The sequence below is a fragment of the Protopterus annectens genome, chromosome 16.part0 (assembly GCF_019279795.1).
Source record: "Protopterus annectens isolate FY-2018-M chromosome 16.part0, PAN1.0, whole genome shotgun sequence".
NCBI lineage: Eukaryota > Metazoa > Chordata > Ceratodontiformes > Protopteridae > Protopterus > Protopterus annectens.
In genome coordinates, this window is record NC_056750.1 from 575,808,755 (window position 1) to 575,829,978 (window position 21,224).

Sequence of the window (21,224 nt, forward strand, 5' to 3'; positions counted from 1 at the left end):
GTAGACCTGGAGAGAATTTAGTGTCATGGTTGACAAGAACAAGGAATATGTTTTGAAGACTGCAGAAGTAGATGCAAAAGGCTGACAAATGCATCAGAGCAAAGCAGGACCAGTGTCTGGAACTGAGATGAGGGGACTTAAATGTCACACAGACAGTGGCCCATTTCCTGCAGTGCTATTTCACTGCAGCATGGGTCAGATTTGAATGCTCTGATAAGTACAGACTATTAAATATATACATAATTAACTAAAATAGATAAATGTTATGATATCTTCTGCACCTCTACAACTTACTTTACTGTTTTTTTAATGCAATTGTATAAATTTGTGTCATTATTTTAGTAATGTAATGAGAGTTTTATTCACTTATATTAGGTTTACAGAGTCGGTATTATAATTTGTTGCTTTAATCTTATTTAGTGTTATTGTTTAAATACAGGTCCATTTTGCTGTTAATACCATTGTCTGATTACTTCAAGTTAATATTCTATTATAGGTTCATAGGTAAGTACTAGGCTAGCTGCCATTGATGGCCATTTTAAGGCTAGCCAATTTCCCTTTCTGTGCTCAAAATAACCTGCCCCATGTATACATTTTTTATTTTGTGCTTCCTATACAGCATAATAATTTATGAGTAAATAAATGCAGCATTAGGCAGATGAGTATTATGACTTTTTGTTTACAATTAACACCAAAGCAACAGTTTCCACGGAGCTCCATGATTGCTGTCTCTGTCACACAAGATGAACATTCTCTACAAGAATTTAAATGGGAATACACTGAAAGCTTGCATGTTTCCCAGAACCCTTAAAGTCCATAAACAGTACTGTGTCATGACACAATGCAAGTCATTTCTATGTAGGCATTAACAGCAAAATGGACCTGTATTTACTGTACCCATTCCATGGTTGATAATTATATATTACCCCTAAAGAGCGTAACTCGGACCATACCACAGATAATTTGGAAATACCCATGCATGGAATAAGGCATTTTGGAGCTGTATCTGTCCAGTAGTAGTAAAAGGAACAGTCCTGGGGTAAATTTTCTGTTTCCCATCCATATATCCAAGTCTTACTTTAAAATGGACAGGGCTGAACTTTGTTTTCTGTGGATGAGAAGGCTGTTATATAGCAGTGGTACCCTCTGCAAAATATACTTGCCCCATAAAACCGTTCTGTTGATGTTGCAAAAGAGGTTTAGATCCCCAGACCAAGTACTTCTGATGCCATTTGACTTGCTGATGTGCAGTAGGTCTATTAGTATTGGGTCAGAGAATACCTTGTATGCCAGACACAGCTCACCTTTTAGAAGCCTGTAGGATACGGAGTTTAGTGAGTTTTGAGTCGCTCCACTTAAGCCATGCAGTTTAGGCTTTGTACCCTTTTAGTAAGGTATTTCTGTGGGCATCCCAGTTGTTGTATGTGTCTAGACAGACATACACCAAAGGGGGCAATATATTTAATGAATAGCCTAATGAGGGCTGAGTAAAGGGGACAATGACATCTCTAGGTCTAGACACAATCCCTTTGTTTATAAGCTGAGCAATATAGAAGGAATTTCTTATAACAATAGACACATGTTGGTCAAAAGTTACGTCACTGTCTACATAAGTTCCCAAAATCCTGAACAACTGGGTCAGCTATTAAGGGTGTACTGTCAATGTGATACTTTCCTGGGACAGATGATTTCCCAAAAGATACGATAATGCATTTTTTGGCATTCTGTTTCAGACCATGATTTTGACACCAGTTATTTATTTCAGATAAATCTTATTGCAGGATGAGTAAGTCATCTCAGGATTCAATGCCTGCTACTAGCTTGCAGTCATCTGCAATCTTAGCTAGCCAGAGCCCTTTGGTATTGGCTTTTACTTCAGAAAAGTAGATGCCAAACATGAGTGACTCCAGTACTGAAACCTGGGGGATTTCACTGGTGACTGGTCTCTTTATGGAGGTAACTTCTCCTATTTTGATTATTACTTATTTCATTTTCATTATAATTTTGTTATTTTTCTAGAGTGAATTTGGTGTGCACATTTATGTTGTATTCTCTGCAGTTATATCTTTCTATGTTAATATGAATGGGGCTAAATTGTGCTGCGTGATTATGCTCAAGAAAAGTAGATAAACAAGTGCTAAACACTTGATAAACATAATTGCACCCTCTGTCAAATTTTTGTATCACACACTATGTCATTGTCAATTTTAATGCATAAAGGATATATCTTCTATATTGCTGTATTTCTAAGACTCCATGTTTTGTTTGTTCCTGGAACTCATTTGTATTTGATTAACAGGCTCTGTGTTATTAAATGCATCTTCTCTTTACATCACTAACTACTGTACAGCTGTCCTATCAGGTTAAATGGAAAATTTTGGCTTATGCAATTTATTAAATTGCAGTTTATTGAACTACAGCCAATAGAAAAAAGTTCAAAACTCTACCCAATAAATTGCTGAAATGGGCTTCACTCTGGGTTCTGCAGGAGCGTTGCATTTTACCATGGGCTGAGAAGAGGAACCAGTCTGATATATTGCTTTTGACTAGTCAGGCTCAATCACACTGGCTTTGATCATTTGAATAATGCACTTGCACGCACGCGTGTGTGTGTGTGTGTGTGTGTGTGTGTGTGTGTGTGTGTGTGTGTGTGTGTGTGTGTGTGTGTGTGTGTGTGTGTGTGTCTGTGTCTGTGTCTGTGTGTGTGTGTGTGTGTGTGTGTGTGCGTATACCTATATATATATTTGGGTGTACTTTCCTACAACAAAAATTCACTTTTTCGAAATGGGAAAGTACATCCCCACTTAAGTGAAAGTGCACTTTAACAAAAGTGCAGTTTTGCTTAAGCTCACTAGACCGAATGTATCGCACCACAATGGAGGACATTGAAAAACAGGCTATCTCCTCTACTCTGGTGCGATAGTCATGGACCTTAGGGTTAGGGCATGGGTCAAGGTAAGGGGATAGCCCTACTAATTATCCCTTTACCCTAACCCATGCTCTAACCCTAAGGTCCATGACTATCACACCACAGTAGAGGACATAGCCCGATTTAGTTAGTTTGGGTGTACTTTTGAAGTTCGAAGTAGTGAACTTTCGTTCTTCAAAAGTACACCAATATATTTATATGTGTGTGTGTGTGTGTGTGTGTGTGTGTGTGTGTGTGTGTGAGTGAGCGCGCGCAGTGAGTTTGATAATACATTTGTTAGACTTGAACATTTCTTTGGAGGGCTGTTCTATTGAACTCCTGGTTCTTTGCAGGATGCCCTCTGCTTTGTGTATGGGATTGTGATACAGTGGGGGAGGAGTGAGATTCTGCCCTTTCCCCATTGTTTTGCAGACTCAGAGTTGGTATATTTAATTAGCAGGGGGTATCTAGAGTGCAGTAGGGCTTGCCCCCTGCAAAAAATAAAGTTTTTATCTTTTTTATTTAGTTTGCATGTGCCAAGATTCTTGCTCAATGCATACATACTGGCTTGTCAACCAAATTAGTTTCAAATGTTTGCAGTTGATAGAGTGTATGCCAATGTATCTGTTTAAATATGTGTGTGTGTGTGTGTGTGTGTGTGTGTGTGTGTGTGTGTGTGTGTGTGTGTGTGTGTGTGTGTGTGTGTGTGTGTGTGTGTGTGTGTGTGTGTGTGTGTGTGTGTGTGTGTGTGTGTGTGTGTGTGTGTGTGTGTGTGTGTGTGTGTGTGTGTGTGTGTGTGTGTGTGTGTGTGAGAAAGAGAGAGAGAGGGGCTTATTTTTACAAGAGTTCTGATCAGAAGTAGCCTTTCAACTCTGAATGAAATATTATGTGAAATGTCTTACCGTCATAAAGTGTATAACAAAATCACTAACTATAGCTTCTCTTTTATATTGCATCAAAGTGTATAAACAAAGTGGCTGTCTAGGACTTTAGTTCTTGTGATTACTATTCTATAAATTCTTATATAAATGTAGCTGCAGGTGTGATACTAATAACAATTTACTGAAGAATTCATTTTGAATTATATACAGAAAACTATTTCTATTTAGCCTGTGGAATAGAACAAATAAATCTATCTCACACTTTTCAATGGCTTATATCTTTTCAGATATAAGAAGTCTATTTGTGTGTTTCTTAATTAGCCAATGTAACTGCCAAACTGGAAAAAAATCCTTATACTTCTAAGAGTTGAGTGGGAATCTAAAAGAAAAGGCCATACTTAAGCTCTGAATTACAGAATGCAGAACACATCAAATACCGTATAATGATATGCTTGGTGTCAGAATATTTTTACTTCATTGGCCCAGCTGTAAGAGTTTTTAGATTCTTTGAAAGGTTCTTCTGAAAAGATTCCCTAGTGATTACAGTGGGTTCATTAGTCAAGGGCATAAGATGTCATTTGTCTCCAGCAAGGACATGCTATATTTTATCTGCATATTAAATGGTGACAAAGATACAGTAGTCTTAAATATAGCTGTAATGTTCACATTTTTATAGCTTGATATATTTGCACAGTTAACTGTAGTGAAGCTTAATGAGTTGTGATTAAAAAGTATGCCTCAGTCGTAGATCTTGTTCTTTGGTTATCTTCATTGGGTAATGCAAAAAAAAAAACACTTTGACTTGCTTGTACCATCGAATCTGATTTGAAGATATTAGTGGTGTTTTATGCTGTAACTGCAATTTTTGGATGCATATTTCATGGTGAACACTACTGACATATTCTAAATTAAGTACTTGAGAATGGCATTGCAAAGCTGTTTTCATTACATCTACATTTTGCCCCAATGGTTAGGAAATGGATTGAAAACTAGTAAAATGTCATTAATGTTGCTACACTCCAAGGAGCTCACTTAAATGCCAAATGTTTCATCTTATATCAAATCACTGTCTGCCCTAAACTGTTTTTATATGCACATTTTCAGTGGCTTGCATTAATAATATAAAATATAATTACAGCACATTTCAATGCAGTGAAGTAACACCACTGTGAAATTCACTGGGCAGCCTTGCACAAAAAAGCATTTTACTTAATGTTTTTTACCTGTTCTAGTGATCATTGTCTAACATGTAATTGTTTTATAATGTTCAATCAGTAACTAATGTACTGTGCTCTGGCAATGTGTTTTATGACATGAGTACCTCTTTTACTCTATGATGTCAGGGTTTGAAGAAAGAACTTATCATTCCAAAATGCTGATGTAACACAAACGTGTAGCTGCCCTCCACAGTGGAACTACCCTTTCATGCAGTATAGTTACGAATTTTGGTGTACTGAATTTGTAGGAGTCCTGTTGTTCTAAGTGGACTTTGTTTGCATATTCTCCTTGTATCCAATGCTTTTGGACCTGTTGTGATAAGTGCATTTTGTTGCTATCAGCCTGTGTTTAGTCTGAGATTGGATCTGACAGAAGATAAGTTAACCAGGAATGACTGTTGCTGATTTGGGGCCTGAAGATTATGGCTGCTATTCCTGGTAACTGGAGGAATGGCTGGATTGCTGGGACTGACTGTTGTTTATCCTAAACTTTTCTAACTGATTCATTGTCTTTTGTTTCCTTGTTGCTGACTGTGCGTTTCCTCATTAGGTGGATGTCTGTCTATTATATCACGAATTTAGATGAACAGACCAGTGTTTTACCATCCTAAATTGTGGTACTAAGGTTGAACAGTGTCCTCCTACTGCATCAAATGTATTTTGTTTTTATATTTACTTTATTTCTTTTTGGTTTAGATTAGAATTTCTGTTGGTATCTGGTCCTTGTTTCATCTTAGTTTGGTCCAGAGAGCAGGTGAATGACTTGGGGTGGACTGCTGGAGATATTGGGTCAGGAAATTCTAGCCATTATAAAGGTGAGGTGAGGAAGAATGTTTAAACTTCTACCTGAAATGCCTACTCTTTGTTCTGAGATTTTCTAATGTATTGGGTCTCTAATATTCCTGCACTGATGACTGGTGCTTTTCCCATTTAATTTGGAGGGATAGAGAATATCACTTCTTTGAAATATTACTTCTCTTCACATAATTCAAAGTACTTCTCTTACATTATTCACATATGATCGGGATGAATGGTGAGAAACCGCAAATTCATCCATTGTTTAACACCATTGTTTCTTTTAGATGGAGCAGCATGTAAATGTTCTGCTCATATCTAGGTTATTTGCCTTAAAATATAAGGGCTAAAAACTCCATTGGGATGTATGGCTAAACTACTAAAGATCCTCTCAGATCAATAGTCTAGCAAGTACCTATGAACCTAACCAGTCTTTTGCCTAGTATACAAGGCTGTTAATTGCTCTGGCTCAAATTTTGTAGTGCTGAGTTTCCCGGAGGCCTGCAGCATTAACGGCATTTGGTTTGTATATTACCCTTATTTTTCCTGGATTTGGATTTTCTGGCCCTAGTGCAGTAGTGAGCACCAATTTGTATTATCTTTAATAATAAATTTTATACTCATGGCATGAAATTAGGTACAACTATGATTTTCTGCACTTCTTTCTGTTCTTCTGTGGTCCAGCAAGTTGAAAGTGACTCGTGATGTAGTTCATTCACTTTAATTGTAAGACATTTGAGGGATCCTTCTAGTTAATCTTCATCGAAAAAAATATCACAACCAAATCCAAAATGAAAACCACGACTCGGCTAATGACTGTACAACTCTACTTGAACTATTTAAAAGCGGAGCATGTTTATTACGATAAAAATAAAACAAAATTTGAATTAAAATACAACTGGATGTTAAGCGCTTTCACTCATTACATAGAGCTTCATCAGAACATCCTTTCGCTAACAGATACATTGTTTAAATGCAAAAATTGGCGCCAAAAAAAAAACTGTTGCTCCTTCCTTAAAGAGATACTGCTACGTAACTCTGCTTGAATTCATCTTATTTCTTTTAAATTAATGTCGTACTTCTTAATAAAAAAACTTGCTATAAAAGTATATGATATTGAAAATACATTTGAATGAATAAATATACATGAATGAATAAAATATTGTATTGCTATGCCAAGGACCGATATACATGATGTATCTATATAAACCATAAGTATCTGATCATCATATAGAAACACTTAGATGCATTTAAAAACAGTTAGATACATTGATAATACTTGTTGGGCTACTGAGTTAAAATTCATAGAGGAATTCCTGATAACATATTAAGGACTATGCATGCAAAATGAATTAAGGAAAATGAACTATAAAAGTAAAAATATATATTTGGTACTGCACTAAGTGTGCATAAACAACTGTTAGTATGTATAAGTATTGTATTAGAATACACATAAATAAGTATTTAATAAGTTGAATAAATAATTAAAATATGTATAAAAATTATTATATGTGATAAAAATTGTGATATACACTAAAAATAGTTGCAATAGATATAATATAAATATAAGTATAAACATTTATAATTTATCTAGAATCCACTTCAAGAATAGGTTTACATGAAATGAATTAATTTAAACCTGGCAGGTTTGTGGCATTAAGATAGAGTTGCCACCAAACTTCCTTGAAACTTAATAATTTCTTCAGATCCCCTCCTTTGGGATTATTATAAATAATATCCAAAATGCCAAATTTAAACTCATGTCCTGCCCCCATTTTTTTCCACATGTCTTGATAGGGCTTAGTGCCCTTATGGTTTATATAGATACATCATGTATATCGGTCCTTGGCATAGCAATACAATATTTTTTTCATTCATGTATTTTTATTCATTCAAATGTATTTTCAATATCATATACTTTTATAGCAAGTTTTTTTATTAAGAAGTACAACATTAATTTAAAAGTAATAAGATGAATTCAAGCAGAGTTACGTAGCAGTATCTCTTTAAGGAAGGAGCAACAGATTTTTTTTGGTGCCAATTTTTGCATTTAAAGAATGTATCTGTTAGTGAAAGGATGCTCTGATGAAGCTCTATGTAATGAGTGAAAGCGCTTAACATCCAGTTGTATTTTAATTCAAATTTTGTTTTATTTTTATCGTAATAAACATGTTCCGCTTTTAAATAGTTCAAGTGGAGTTGTACACTCATTGGCCGAGTCATGGTTTTCGTTTTAGTTAATCTTCATGGTGGTTCACCATTTAGCTAGTCACTAATATCTGGGCATGTGTTGGTCTCAGCTCACATGGATTTGCAGCTTGCTGTGTCACCCTTACGTTTCTCTGAAACCTTATGTTGCCAGCCTGCATCCTTTAGGAACAGTGAAGCAGTGTACCATTTAATAATACTACTTGTGAGATGTGTCAATACTTATTAAATCTGGAGTCTATCATTGCACATACTACACTTGCTGGCAATCACCTTTATACATTCTAATCGCCCAGCAATAGACCCATTATTACAGAGGTAGTTAAGAAATCAATAACTATGCTGTCACGACTCTGAGCAAGTTATTTAAGCAGACAGTGCTCCGGGGTCACCCATGAAAAGAGACATGTGTCCATTGGGCTTACCTGTTTAACAAATGACCTGATGCTACTAATTTGTTTAGCAAATTTCTAGGTGTATGGTATCATTTACAGAGTAATTACAAAAAGATGCATTATGCTTAGTGACCTATGGGAATCCTGTTGAGGTGAAGGATAACTTTATTGGGTATTAAGAAAACATTTACAGAATGTTTCCTTGCATTTCATAAACATTTAATAATCACAGATTGCGAGGCACGTAATAAATACGGGAATTCTGTTGTTCATACGTGTTTACTAGGCTAACAACCAAATGGGCCTTTTTAAGCCTAGCCATTCATTCCAAATCTCTGACGAGTTCTGATACCCTTGATAAGTGTAAGCATGGGCCTGGGAGATGAACCATTTACAGATTACCTGTTTACATCAGGGACATAGGTGCCAAACCAGGGATGAATTTCCGGTTTCCCATTCAGTTATCCAGGCTGCACTTGAATTGGATTAGGGAAGAACTCTGCTTCACATGGATGGGAAGCCTGTTCCATAGACGGGGTAGTCTCTGGGATTTTTACCTATATCTCCAGCAGGTCCTCCTTATATCAAAGGCAAGATTTAAGTCTTTAGAATGGGTAATTCTGGTACTGTTTGATTTGTGGATAAGCAGGAGGTCCATCAGAGTGGGGTCTGACAATGCCCTGTATGTTAGGCATAGATCTCCCCTCAAAAGCCTGTAGGAGACAGAATACAAGGATAGGGCCTTGAGGTGGTCTGCATAGGACATATTACTTATGCCCTGTATTCTTTTAGTGAGGAACCTCTGTGGACGTTCCAGTTGTTGGATATTCCTGGTTAGGTACATACCAAAGGAAGCATTGTACTCAAAGATAGGTCTAATGATTGGCAAATATAGTGGAACAATGACTTCCTTGGACTTAGATGCCATACCTTTGTTTATAAGTTGCGCAACATAGAATGATTTCCTCACCACTGTAGACACGTGATGATCAAAGGGTAGATATTATCTATGTGTGTCCCTAAGTCCCTGACTACAGGGTCAACTCTAAGGGGTGTATTGTCAATATGATAATTACCAGGGATGGATGACTTCCCAAAGGATACTATTATGCATTTCTTGGCATTTAGTTTTACTCCATAACTCTGACACCAGTTGTTTGTCTGTGTCAGCCTTCTTAGAGAACATTTGTGTCAGTGTGAGATTCAATGTTTGTTTCTTTCAGCTTTTCCCGGTTAGGGGTCGCCACAGCGGAACTCTGGTCCGCTAATGATTGGCAGTAGATTTTGACGTGCTGGCTTGCCGGGCCTAACGCACAACCTTTAACGAAGGAATGCCCATTCACACATGTCGCCACATAGAAGACGCTCTAACTGAGAATCGAACGGACAACGTCTAACTGTGAGGCAACATTCAATGACATGTCCTAATTTACAATCATCTGCAAATTTAGTCAGCCAGAGACCACTGGCATTGGCCTTGACTTCTGAGAAGTAAATGCTAAAAAGAAGAGGACAAGGAGTGATCCCTGAGGGACACCACTTGTGACTGGCCTCTTTGTAGAGGTGGACTCCCCAGTTCTAACTTCCTTGGTCCTGTCTGTGAGCCAGTTGGCTATCCACTGGGTGACATACGGGTTTGTACCTAACCTCTTGAGTTTGTCAACAATGCCCAAGTGGGGTATTGTGTCAAATGCCTTGGCCAGGTCAAGCTAGGCAGTGTGAACGATTTTGCACTCATCCGTTGTTTTGGTGACCTTCTCAAAGAAGTCCACCAGGTTGAGTAGGCATGATCTGCCCTTTACGAAACCAAACTGGGTTGGGTTCAGTGTCTAGAAGTTTACTGTATGTCTGTTGATCATCCCCATGATAATTCTTTCCATGGCTTTACATATAAGACTAGTGAGATTTGTGGGTCTGTAGTTTCCAGGGTCTGTAGATAGCCCACCTTTGTGCAGAAGGATGACTGTTGCCTTTCTCCATTCATGAGGCATGAAGCCTGTTTGGAGACTACAGTTAAATAATAATTCCAGAGGCCCTGATAGGTCAAATTTCATGCTATTCAGAAGTCATCCTAGGATACTGTCTTGGCCCACTGATGCAGTGTTCTTGGTATTAGAGAGACCATTAAGGACCTGTTCCCTAGTGATAGTAGGGGGGGGTCATATTTGATGATATTTCCTGAGGGAAGGTTGATGGGGGAGACAGGAGAAAAGCTGGAGCTGAATTTATCAGCCAGGAGGTTTGCTTTATCTTTTGGCTCAGTATAGGTGGCTCAATTTACAATGAGCTGAGCACACAATTGTGTATTGCCTTTGAGGTTGTGGACATAGCTAAAGAATGCTTTGTGGTTGTCCTTGGCCTGGGAGGCCAAAGTTACCTCAAATTTGGCTTTAGTAGACTTTATTTGTCCTCTGAGTTGTTTGTTTAGTTTAATGAGAGTGCTTTTATACTGCTGGGTGCTGCGCCTCCTAATTAATTTTTGCAGCGATTTTCTTCCTCCTGTTATACATCTGACTGATTTTGTGATTCCACCAAGGTGGCTTGTTTTTTGAGTTAGTTCTGTACTTCTTCCTGGTGTGTACAGCTGCCTCTATGCAGCTGTTAACATGCTTGTACAGGGTTTCTGTGAACAGTTCTGCATAGACAGAAGTGTTCTCAGAGTTTATAGGGGCTTGAAATTTTGACAGGATTTCACTTAATAGCAGTAGGTTAGCCTTAGAATAGTTTCTGAATATTCCCGGTTTAGCTGTGGGTCCAGGTTTTATTTTTACTTCAAAGGAGACCATTTTGTGGTCTTACCTTATCAGGTTAGGCATTACAGTAGGAAGCGTGCAGCACTCTCCCATATTAGTGAGGACCAGATCCAGTATGGTTGCACCCCTGGTTGGTGTATTAACTATCTGGTCCAGGGATTTTGTGTTTACAAAATCCAGGAATCTCTGTGCATGTACATTAGTTGTCGTATAGGATTCCCAGTTAATAGTGAGGTAATTAAAGTCTCTCATGAATATAGTATTGGGTTGGATGGTTAGTGTTTCTAATCACTTTAAATACACAGTATGGGTTTCCTGGGTCATACAGGGAGACCTATAGCTTGCAAGGAAGTGGTATTGGATTTTACCTATGGTGACATGGAGCAGCTCAAGTGCATTGTCCTGTTTGACCAGCCTTGAAGTATATTTTTTTGATGTAGATAGAGAAACCTCTACCTTTACTCCCTGCTTGCAATAATTTCCAGCAGTCCTGAGTGAGTGTTAGTTACAGTACCCTGATAAGGAGGGTGTGCTATCTTCATAATGAAATCAAGTCCCAGTAACCACTCCACTATTTATGGCTTCAAGAGGGAGGCAAGCCTGGAATTCAGCTAGTACTGAGCAGAGAAACCCTGGTATTTTTTTACTTGGAATTTGCTAAGTGGGTATGCTCATGAGTTGACCATTGCATAGAAACATACTACAGCAGAAGCAAATATTTCAGCAAGCATGTAAATGCCTTGTACAGAGGCCATGGTGGTGCAGCGGTTAGCATTGTCACCTCACAGCAAGAGGTACTCCTGTTCAAATCTCGGCTGGAGCACCTTCTATGTGGAGTCTGCATGTCCTCACCATGGTCGAGTGACGTTAAAGACATGCAGGTAGGTGCGTGCATGAATGGGTGTGCCTTCTTTGAAGGTTGGGCGTCGGGCTGGCAACTTGGCACCGTAAAAATCCACTGCCAATCATTAGCGGACCGGAGTTCCGCTGTGGTGACCCCTAACTGGGAAAAGCCATAAGACATTACTTTACTTTTTTAAATAAAAGCCTTGTGCTAAAACAGAGGTGCAGGACATCCCTAAGTTACTAAATAAAGTACAAAACTGGATTCTTTTTTTGTACTTTATTTAGTAATTCATTCATTCAGGCATTCATTTTTAAAGCAAGAGAGAGATTGTTGACCATTTTGTCCCAGGCTGAAATACAGGTGCAGGAGCCAAATAGAAACACTTGTAACATCAGCAAAAAAGGCCAAAAAAGTTGTAGTGGTGAATGAATAACTCTGAGCAGTGCAACATGAGATCCATTTAATAGATGATTAAAAAAAAAAATAGTTCAATAGCACCGGATAATGCAAAAAGTAGACACCCATCAACTAGAACTGTAACTGTAATGAAACAAGTTTACAACAGGAAACTGGTATCATTCCTTGTGGCTACCAGCTTGACAGGGTAGATTCTTATTTTGTAACTGGTATGTATTAGAAGCTGATATTCCAATTATAAGGGTTATAGTAATAAGCTGATAGTACCCAAATGCTGCTCTTTGTACAGCTGTTTTCTTGTCTCAAGCGTATGCGGTGGTTTCATGCTCAGCAGGGTAGAATGTTTCTGCCAGAACAGGAATCCACCAAACAGAACCACCACTGCTGGAATGGCCCACAGCAGAATAGCAGAGGGAGATAGCTATTGTTGCATCCTTCAGTGGAAACAGCAGTAACAGACACTATCCAGTTCAGGCAGGCAGGTCCCAAAACTCACTTCAGATGCAGTAATCTGAACTTAGATTTAAAAAAAACAGATTGAATGTAGCTACACTTTATGTTCTGCTTCTCATTGTTTGTCAGTAACAATTTCTTTACCTGTTGGTCATCTAATTGATTGCACAAGTCATATGATTCTTGTTCTATTTGTTTAGTGGGGTCATTTAAGTTTATCACTCTGTGGTCTTTCTCCCAAATCTTTGTTTATTAAGTAGGAATTATATGATAATTAAAAAAAAAACAAATGATTTTGGTTCTATGCTAGGTTTGTGACATGCTCAAGTAAAACTCTCTTTTTTCAGCTGAAAAACATATACTTGTAGTCACTCAGTTTAGAAAAAAAGACATTTTGTGTCTGGGCAAAGTAATAAGCCATGCCCCAAATACTGTGAGCTCTACCGCTGTACAACATAACTTTATGGTGAGCACAGAGATCACTCCGTCTCAGCAGAAGGGCTATTCCCTCTTTGCAGTAACCTCCAGTGAGGAAAACAGTTTATGATTTGAATATGCAAAATTAGCTGTTGTACACTTAGTTATTAATATGTGTAACTACTCCTGATAATTTCTATATGCAAAGATCTTATATGCATGTAGTACCCCAGGCTATGACAGTTATTCAATTTCTATTTTTGATTATAGGATCATAAGAGATTACTAGACTATCGACCCAGAGGTCATTTTAAGCGTAGCCATTTCAACCCAATGTAATACCGTAGAAGTACTAGTCAATACCAAGATTACATTTAGGGATTACTGCCTATGTCCAGGAGGGTTGTGGGCACTATCTCTGGTAAGAATTTATGGTGCCCTTCCACTTGTCTAGGTTTTTGAGTAGTGTCACACAGGTGCTCTGTTTCACATGAATTGGTAGCCTGTTCCAAAAACCTGGCTGTCACTGGGAAATAAGTCTATCCCTCTAGCATGTCCTATTTAAGTCTCAGGCCATGTTTAAGTCCCTGGAATGGGTAGTCCTTGGCCCATTTGATTTATGGATATGCAGTAAGTCCATTAGGTTTGGGTCTTGGGTTGCTCTGTAGGCCAGGTATAAGTCTCCCCTAATCTTGTTGATTAAAAGTATGTTGCCTGAAACATGATTATCATCCATAAACTGTTTTTTATATATTGACTGTGTAACAAGCACTGCCAGTTAAACATACATACAGTTTGGCATGAACATATAACCAAATATATATACCCACCTTAACTTGCCCACTGGTACTGAGGGGTACGTTCCACTCCATGGTACTAGAGCAGCAAGGGTAATTGTGGGAGACGAAAGAGTGGCTTTTAAATGCTTTTTGTCTGTTTGTGGAGTGTACAAGGTTGTTTCTACACTATTCTGCTCCCAAATGTTGGCAGAGGGTCTAGTTGTAGTGAACCAATAGGGCACATGTAAATTATGTACAGAGACTATGCACATGGCAGTACATGCAGGTATCCACATGCCATGCATTATGGGTGAGGTATAGATTTAAGGTAGATCAAAACTGGAAAAAACATCTGTCATCTGAGCGACTCCATTTTGAGATGCCTCTGTCTCCTGTACTGCTTGCTATGGGACTTGACAAGTGGTACTGAGACATGTGGATGGTTGATTGTGCATTTTATGGGGAGGAGGGGAGGGGCAATACAAATATAAAAATAAATACATTTTACTGTTGCCTAATAATGTATGAATTAAAAAAATTAAGACTAAATGAGTACACAGAATTTAATAAGCAAGTAAAAAGTGGTATAACAAAGATGGTATTTGGTATAGTGGTTAAGGTGCTTGACTAGGGTTACCACACGTCCAGGTTTCCCTGGATACATCCTCTTTTTGGGCTCCTGTCCAGGAGTTTTTTGAAAATTCTGCGATTTGCCCGTTTTTTTTCAAAAACATGGACAAATTGCAGAGTTTTCAAAAACCAGACATTTCTATTTCAGAGGGAATGTCCCGGGATCAGCAGTCCGATCCTGAATCCCGCAATGCCGGTTACAGTCCCGGCAAAACAGCCTCCGCTTTGTTTTTTTTTTTTTTCGATTGGCCCATATACCGGTATACTAGCCAATCAAAAAATTGCAAAAACAGAGCTCTGTTCAATGCAAAACTGCTTGATGTTCCGCATTGAACAGAAGAGGGTCCACTGTGTGAGTTTTTGATTACCTCGTATACCGGTATAAGAGCCAATCAATAAAATCAAAAAACGGAGCTCTGTTCAATGTTGAACTGCTTGATGTTCCGCATTGAACAGAAGAGGGTCCACTGTGCAAGTTTCTGATTGCCTCATATACTGGCATACGGGCCAATCAAAAATCGCCAACATGGAGCTACCTAGTGTGACAGACCTTTTGTCCCGACCCAGCCAGTCAAGAATCTGGCAACCCTAAGAGGATGAAAAAATATGTGCTGGTATAATACCAGCACATATTTTTTCGTCATCTTTTTCGTATAACCAAATATGATAACCCTATGCTTGACTCAAAGACACATGATACAGCATTTGATTCTCAGCTGATGGAGGGAATTGGCTAGGCTTAGAATGGCCTATTAAGAAAACTAACCTAGTAATTAGCAATGAACTTATGAAATCATGATTTAAGGAAAAGGGAAAATGAAAATTTTGGGGTTGGGGATAGTATAATGGATAAGGTGTTTACCTTGCAATCACTGGGTACAGGGTTTGATTCTCACCATTGAAAGGGAAACTGGCTAACCTTAAAATAGCTCACAAGGACACCTATCCTAGTACTTGACTATGAACCCATGAAAAAAACAAAAGCTGTAGGCAAATAAATGCAAGCTACAGGATATCGCGGAAATATTTAATAGAAATCTGAAAACTAAAGTATAGCACCTCTCTCATAAAGTGATATCCTGTCAAATAAATATGAAATAATAATGTTGTACATCATGAGTTCTTGTCAAGACTTATGCTTGCATGCTTTCTTTCCCAGCAGAGCATTAAGAAATACACAATATTTCTTTCATTTCTTTTCATATATGAACATACATGGCAACTTGGAATAAGCCACTGTATAAACGCTGTCATCAGTTTGAAAGATGTACTTATTCATATAATTTATACATCTGTACTACATGCTAGCATTGGCATTCTCTCACCACAGTTTTGCCACATCAAGATTTTCTTCCATCCTTATAGGTTCATAGGTTGGTACTGGGCTATCTGCCCGAAGGCATATATTAGCCCAGCCACGTTGTGCGGTATTCACCGCCCCTTTAGTAGTTCCCTAGACCCTTGTACTAGCAGCTAGTACCCTTGGCCCCTATCTAGTAGTGCTGTTGGTGTGATCCCCGATGTGAACTTTCTGTTACCCATCCACTCATCAAGGTTCCTCTTGAAGAGTGATAGTGAGGGGCTCTGTCTTATGTAGATCGGGACCTTGTTCCATAGTAAGGGAAGTCTCTGCAAAGGGAATCTATCCCTCCAGCATGTTCTATTCATTGTTGTGTTGAGGTTTATATCCCTAGAGCGTGTAGCTCGAGTAGATTTGGTTTTGCTAAGATGGAGCATGTTCAACAATTCTGGGTTGGACATGGCTCTGTACGTTAGACAGAGATCGCCTCTGAGAAAGCGGTATGCAACAGAGAACAGACTTAGCTTTTTCAATCGTGCTGCATAGGTCAACTGTTTGAGGCCAGTAATCCTCTTGGTTAGGTACCTCTGTGGTCTCTCCAGCTGCTGGAGATGTCTAGCCAGGTACATTACAATTGGTGCATTGTACTCAATAATGGGTCTGATGAGGGAAGAGTAGAGGGGCACCATTACATCCTTAGATCTTGATGCGAACCCTTTTGTCATCAGATGGGTCACATAGAAGGATTTTCTAACTACTTTGGCAACATGGTTATCAAAAGGAAAGCTGACTATCTACTTGGGACCATAGATCCCTTATTTCTTCTTCAGATTTCAGGGGTTTACCTCCTATGTTGTAGTTTGCGGGTACTCTGTTTTTTCCAAAGGGGATTACTACGCATTTTTTTGCATTTAGCTTGAGACCATGGCTTTGACACCATGAATCAGTCTCATTTAGGCCCTTCTGGAGGATCTCCATGTCGGCCAGAGACTCTATTATAGCACCCAGTCTGCAGTCATACACAAACTTAGTCAGCCACAGCCCTTTCATGCTTGCCTGTACTTCTGAGAAGTATATGCCAAACAGGAGGGGCCCCAGGACAGAGCCCTGAGGCACACCACTCGTTACTGGTCTAGATTTGGACATAGATCCCGCTACTCTTACTTTATGGGATCTGTCTGAGAGCCAGTTTGCGATCCATCTTGTGACGTAAGGGTTTATGCCCAGGCTGGTGAGCTTATCAATAATACCTGAATGGGGAATGGTGTCAAATTCTTTAGCAAGGTCAAGGTAAGCTGTGTGTACCTCCTTTCCCTTATCTATAGTCTGAGTAACTGTCTCAAAGAAATCCACCAGGTTCAGGAGGCATGATCTGCCCTTGACGAAGGTGAACTGTGTGGGGTCCAGCGACTGGAGGTTCCCAATCTCTCCATTTATGAGTTCCATAATGATTCGCTCCATAGCCTTACAGATCAGACTGGTTAGGCTTATTGTTCGGTAGTTCCCAAGGTCAGTTGTGGCCCCACCCTTGTGTAGTGGGACCACCGTTGCCGTGCGCCATTCTATGGGCACATATCCTGTGGAGAGGCTGAGACTGAACAGGATATTAAGATGCGGGGTTAATTCCTTTTGGAGCTCGCGTATGACACAGCCTGGGACACCATCTGGTCCCATGGAGGCAGTGTTTTTAGCTTTAGATAGAGCCGTGTTAACCAAAATATCAGTAATAATTGGACTTACACAATCCCCTGGAATGGTAATAGGCTCTGTAGGGGGTGAGAGGGGGGAGAAATTTGCACTGAACCTGTCAGCCAAGGTGTTGGCAATGTCAGAAGGGTCAGTGTATTTTGTTCCATTTTGTACTAGCTCAGTACAGACCTGAGCATTGCCATTTAGGTTTTTGACGTAGCCATATAAGGCCTTATGGTTATCCTTGGCATCCTTGGCAACTTTCTTTTCAAAATTGGCTTTAGTTGACTTGATGAGGGCCCTCAATTTCTTACTAATGCTGATCAGGGATGATTTCTGTACTTGAGATTTGGCCTTTTTTTGTAAAAGTCTCCTCCTTTTATTGTAAAGTTTGCTTATGGCTGGGGTTCACCAGACTGGTTTCTTCTTGCTTGTGGAAGGAGTCTTGGTTTTATTTGGGATAGCACGGTCCATGCAATCCTGAAGATGCATATAGAGTGCCTTGGTGTAGGATTCCGCATCCTGGATATCATTATCTTTCTGCAAGGGAATAGTGAAGCTTTCCACTTCGGATGCAAGTAGTTTGAAGTTTGCTTTGGAAAGGTTTTTGACTATGGTTTCTTTGACTGGGGGAGATGGAGGGGTGAGGATGTCCAGGGTTATCAGTTTGTGGTCGGATCTGACCAAGGAGGGAGTGATAATGGGTGTGGTATAATGGGCGCCCATATTTGTGATGATTAAATCCAATATGTTATCCCCTCTAGGGGGGAACATACTAGTTGTTCAAGGGCATTTGAATTTATAAATTCTATGAATCGCTGAGCATAGGAGTTGGAACATTGGTAGTTCGCCCAGTCTATGCCAGGGTAATTGAAATCACCCAAGATTATGGTGTTGGGTAGGACCTTTATATTTTCCAATGTCTCAAGGAATGCAGAGTGAGCATCTTGGGACATAGTGGGCAATCTGTAACCGGCTACAACTTGAAATGTGGTTTTACCTGCTGATAGTTGTGCATGGATGATCTCTGGGGCATCATGCTGTGCTACTAACCTGGAGATATGGGTATCCTTGATGAATATGGATACACCTCCGCCCTTTGTACTGTGATCCGGTAACTGAGGCCGGAAGGTATGATATGAATTGTAACCTGGCAGTGCTGGGGTGCAATCTTGAGCCTTAAACCAGGTTTCCGTCACTGCACAAACATCGATTTTCTCCATGCTGAGGAGAACCTCAAGTGTGTGCATTTTGAGGTTGAGACTTCTGGCTTTGAGTAGCATTACCCTTAGTTTTTGGTTACCTGTGCTGGTTATGGTGGTTGGTTTGTCCTTTGAGCCTTGCCTAAAAAAGACACTATGGGGACGGCAAGAGCCTTGGCCAGTATTTGAAAACTTAGGGGTGACAGGTGCAACCCATCTCTGGCAAAACAGCGAGGCTTGTCTATCATGTCATCCCAGGCAGACAGACACTGGATCCCCTTAGAATGACACCAGAAGCTTAGCCAGTTGTTGAAATTGATCATTTTGTCTTTGTATTGTGGTATCATTCTAGGTGAAGGTAGTATGCTACTCAAGGTCAGGGTCATACCAGCTTGGGCTACATGATCAGAGAACTCCTCAATGTCTTTTTTCATGTAGTCCAGGGAGGTACGTCTTAGATCATTCACACCAACATGTACAATGACAGTGTCATACTTGTACTTGTTCTGGAGTGACCTAAGTGCCTGTGTTATGTGGCAGATCTGAGCACCTGGCAGGCAGCTGACAGTAACCTTCTCCTTGTTCAGCCTGGTGAGTGGAACATCTGTGTGCCTTACTGTAGAGTCTCCTATTACTAGTGTGTTAGGTATGGTGTTTTGCCTTAAGGGCTGTTGTGAGGCACACTGCTGAGGTGAATTATGTGTTTTCTGGCTTGTGTTTGGGGGTGCAGGTTGCTTGCTTGTCTGCTTTGGAGGGCACTGTTTATTTTTCAGATTGGTACCTAGTGCCTCCGAATATGTTTTTGTGTATTTATGCATATGTTTTGCCGGTGCTTGTTTTGTAGATTCATGTGTGACAGGTGGTGTGATGCAAGTGTGTCCCTTATCCTCTTGACTGTCTGTTACAGTCATGGGTTGAGAGCGCTTAGCCTCCAGTCTGGCTGTGTATTTGCATCTCTCACAAGTGTTTGTGTCTAGATGTAAGAGGAGAGGGTTGTCTTTATACATGAGGCAGTTGTGACATTGCCTCAGGATGCCCAATTCCACCAGATGAACTTGAGAGTACACCTGAAGCTGACCTCTGGACATGCTTTGAAGAGTAAATTGAACTTAAGTCCTGTGGACGATCGAGGGTCTTATGCTATATAATAATAGTGCTGTCTAGGAAATTTGGAGAATAATAGTGCTGTCTAGGAGATTAGGACAAGTGCTGATTTCTGTTTTGCAAGTGCTGCAATAAGAGCAACTGATCTGAAGCACTTGAGTTGAGGCTTGACTAGTTCTAAGGGAAAATTTACAGCGCAGACTTTGTGGGGTTAGGAATAGTATACCCCAGCTGCCCGACGCTGTTCTGTGCGCAACACCGCGCAAAAAGAGAGTTGCAGGGTTTTACCTCTAGATAAGTGAGGAAAGTGAGTACAAGAGCTGTTTTTCTCTAAGCAAGTGAGAAAAGTAAGTACAAAAACTGTTTTCCTCTAGGCAATGAGGAAGATAGAGTGCTATAGTAATTAGTAGCTTATTTAGTGCTTACAAGTTCTGAACAAGTGCTGAGCATGAACAAGCAAATTTAAATGTAAAACTAAGAATCTGTATCTGCACTAGATGAGTTACAGGACAGAAACAAATGCAAATACAGGCTTTCAAATCAGAAAGTTGAGAGAGATGGAAGAGATTGCCCAAACGGCCAGTAACTGCAAATTCTGGGCCAGAACCACTACTTATGTGGTAGACAGGTTACCTAGTGCTTACCACTCCCTCTGATAAGCTAGAAGGCTTCCCTCCAACACGGAAAGGCTTGGGGGACTCAGAAGCTTACATACAGTCCTGGATACAGCAATTCTGTATCTGGAACACTAGTTAGAGGAAAGGTAGGAAACAGGCTTACCGTTTTTTTTTTTTACAGAAAAGTAGCACAAACAGTAGTAAAAAAAACAATTTACATGCAGTGCAAGCTAGCACACTTGAGTATGCATCAATATTAGACCAAACACAGTTTAAAAAATGCAATTAAATTAAAAAGGACTAAAAGCAAATGCAGAAAGAGTTTATTAGGTAGAATGTGGTAAAGAGATGGGACGGGGGAGTGTCCCAGATCAAATCTACAGTGGGGCGGGCAACTGCAAAAGCCAACAAATTTAAACTTCAACAGAGATCTAAGCAAAAACTAACAGTACAAACTTTAAAACCAAAAAAATATTCTCAGCTCTGTATATTTGCCGATCAGTCTCTCAGAACAGTGAAACAACAGTTTCAACACAGATCTAAGCAACAATTAAACTCTATAACCAAAAATATATATACTATATAAATAAATATATCTAGTAATGCCACTTT

General features: G+C 39.5%; 1 protein-coding gene across 2 annotated transcripts in view; it reads left to right on the forward strand.

The window, feature by feature from the left end:
* The window catches only part of COL5A1 (collagen type V alpha 1 chain), a 1,013,097-nt gene that overhangs the window by 306,720 nt on the left and 685,153 nt on the right, over positions 1-21,224 (forward strand). The gene's annotated exons all lie outside the window — the stretch shown is intronic.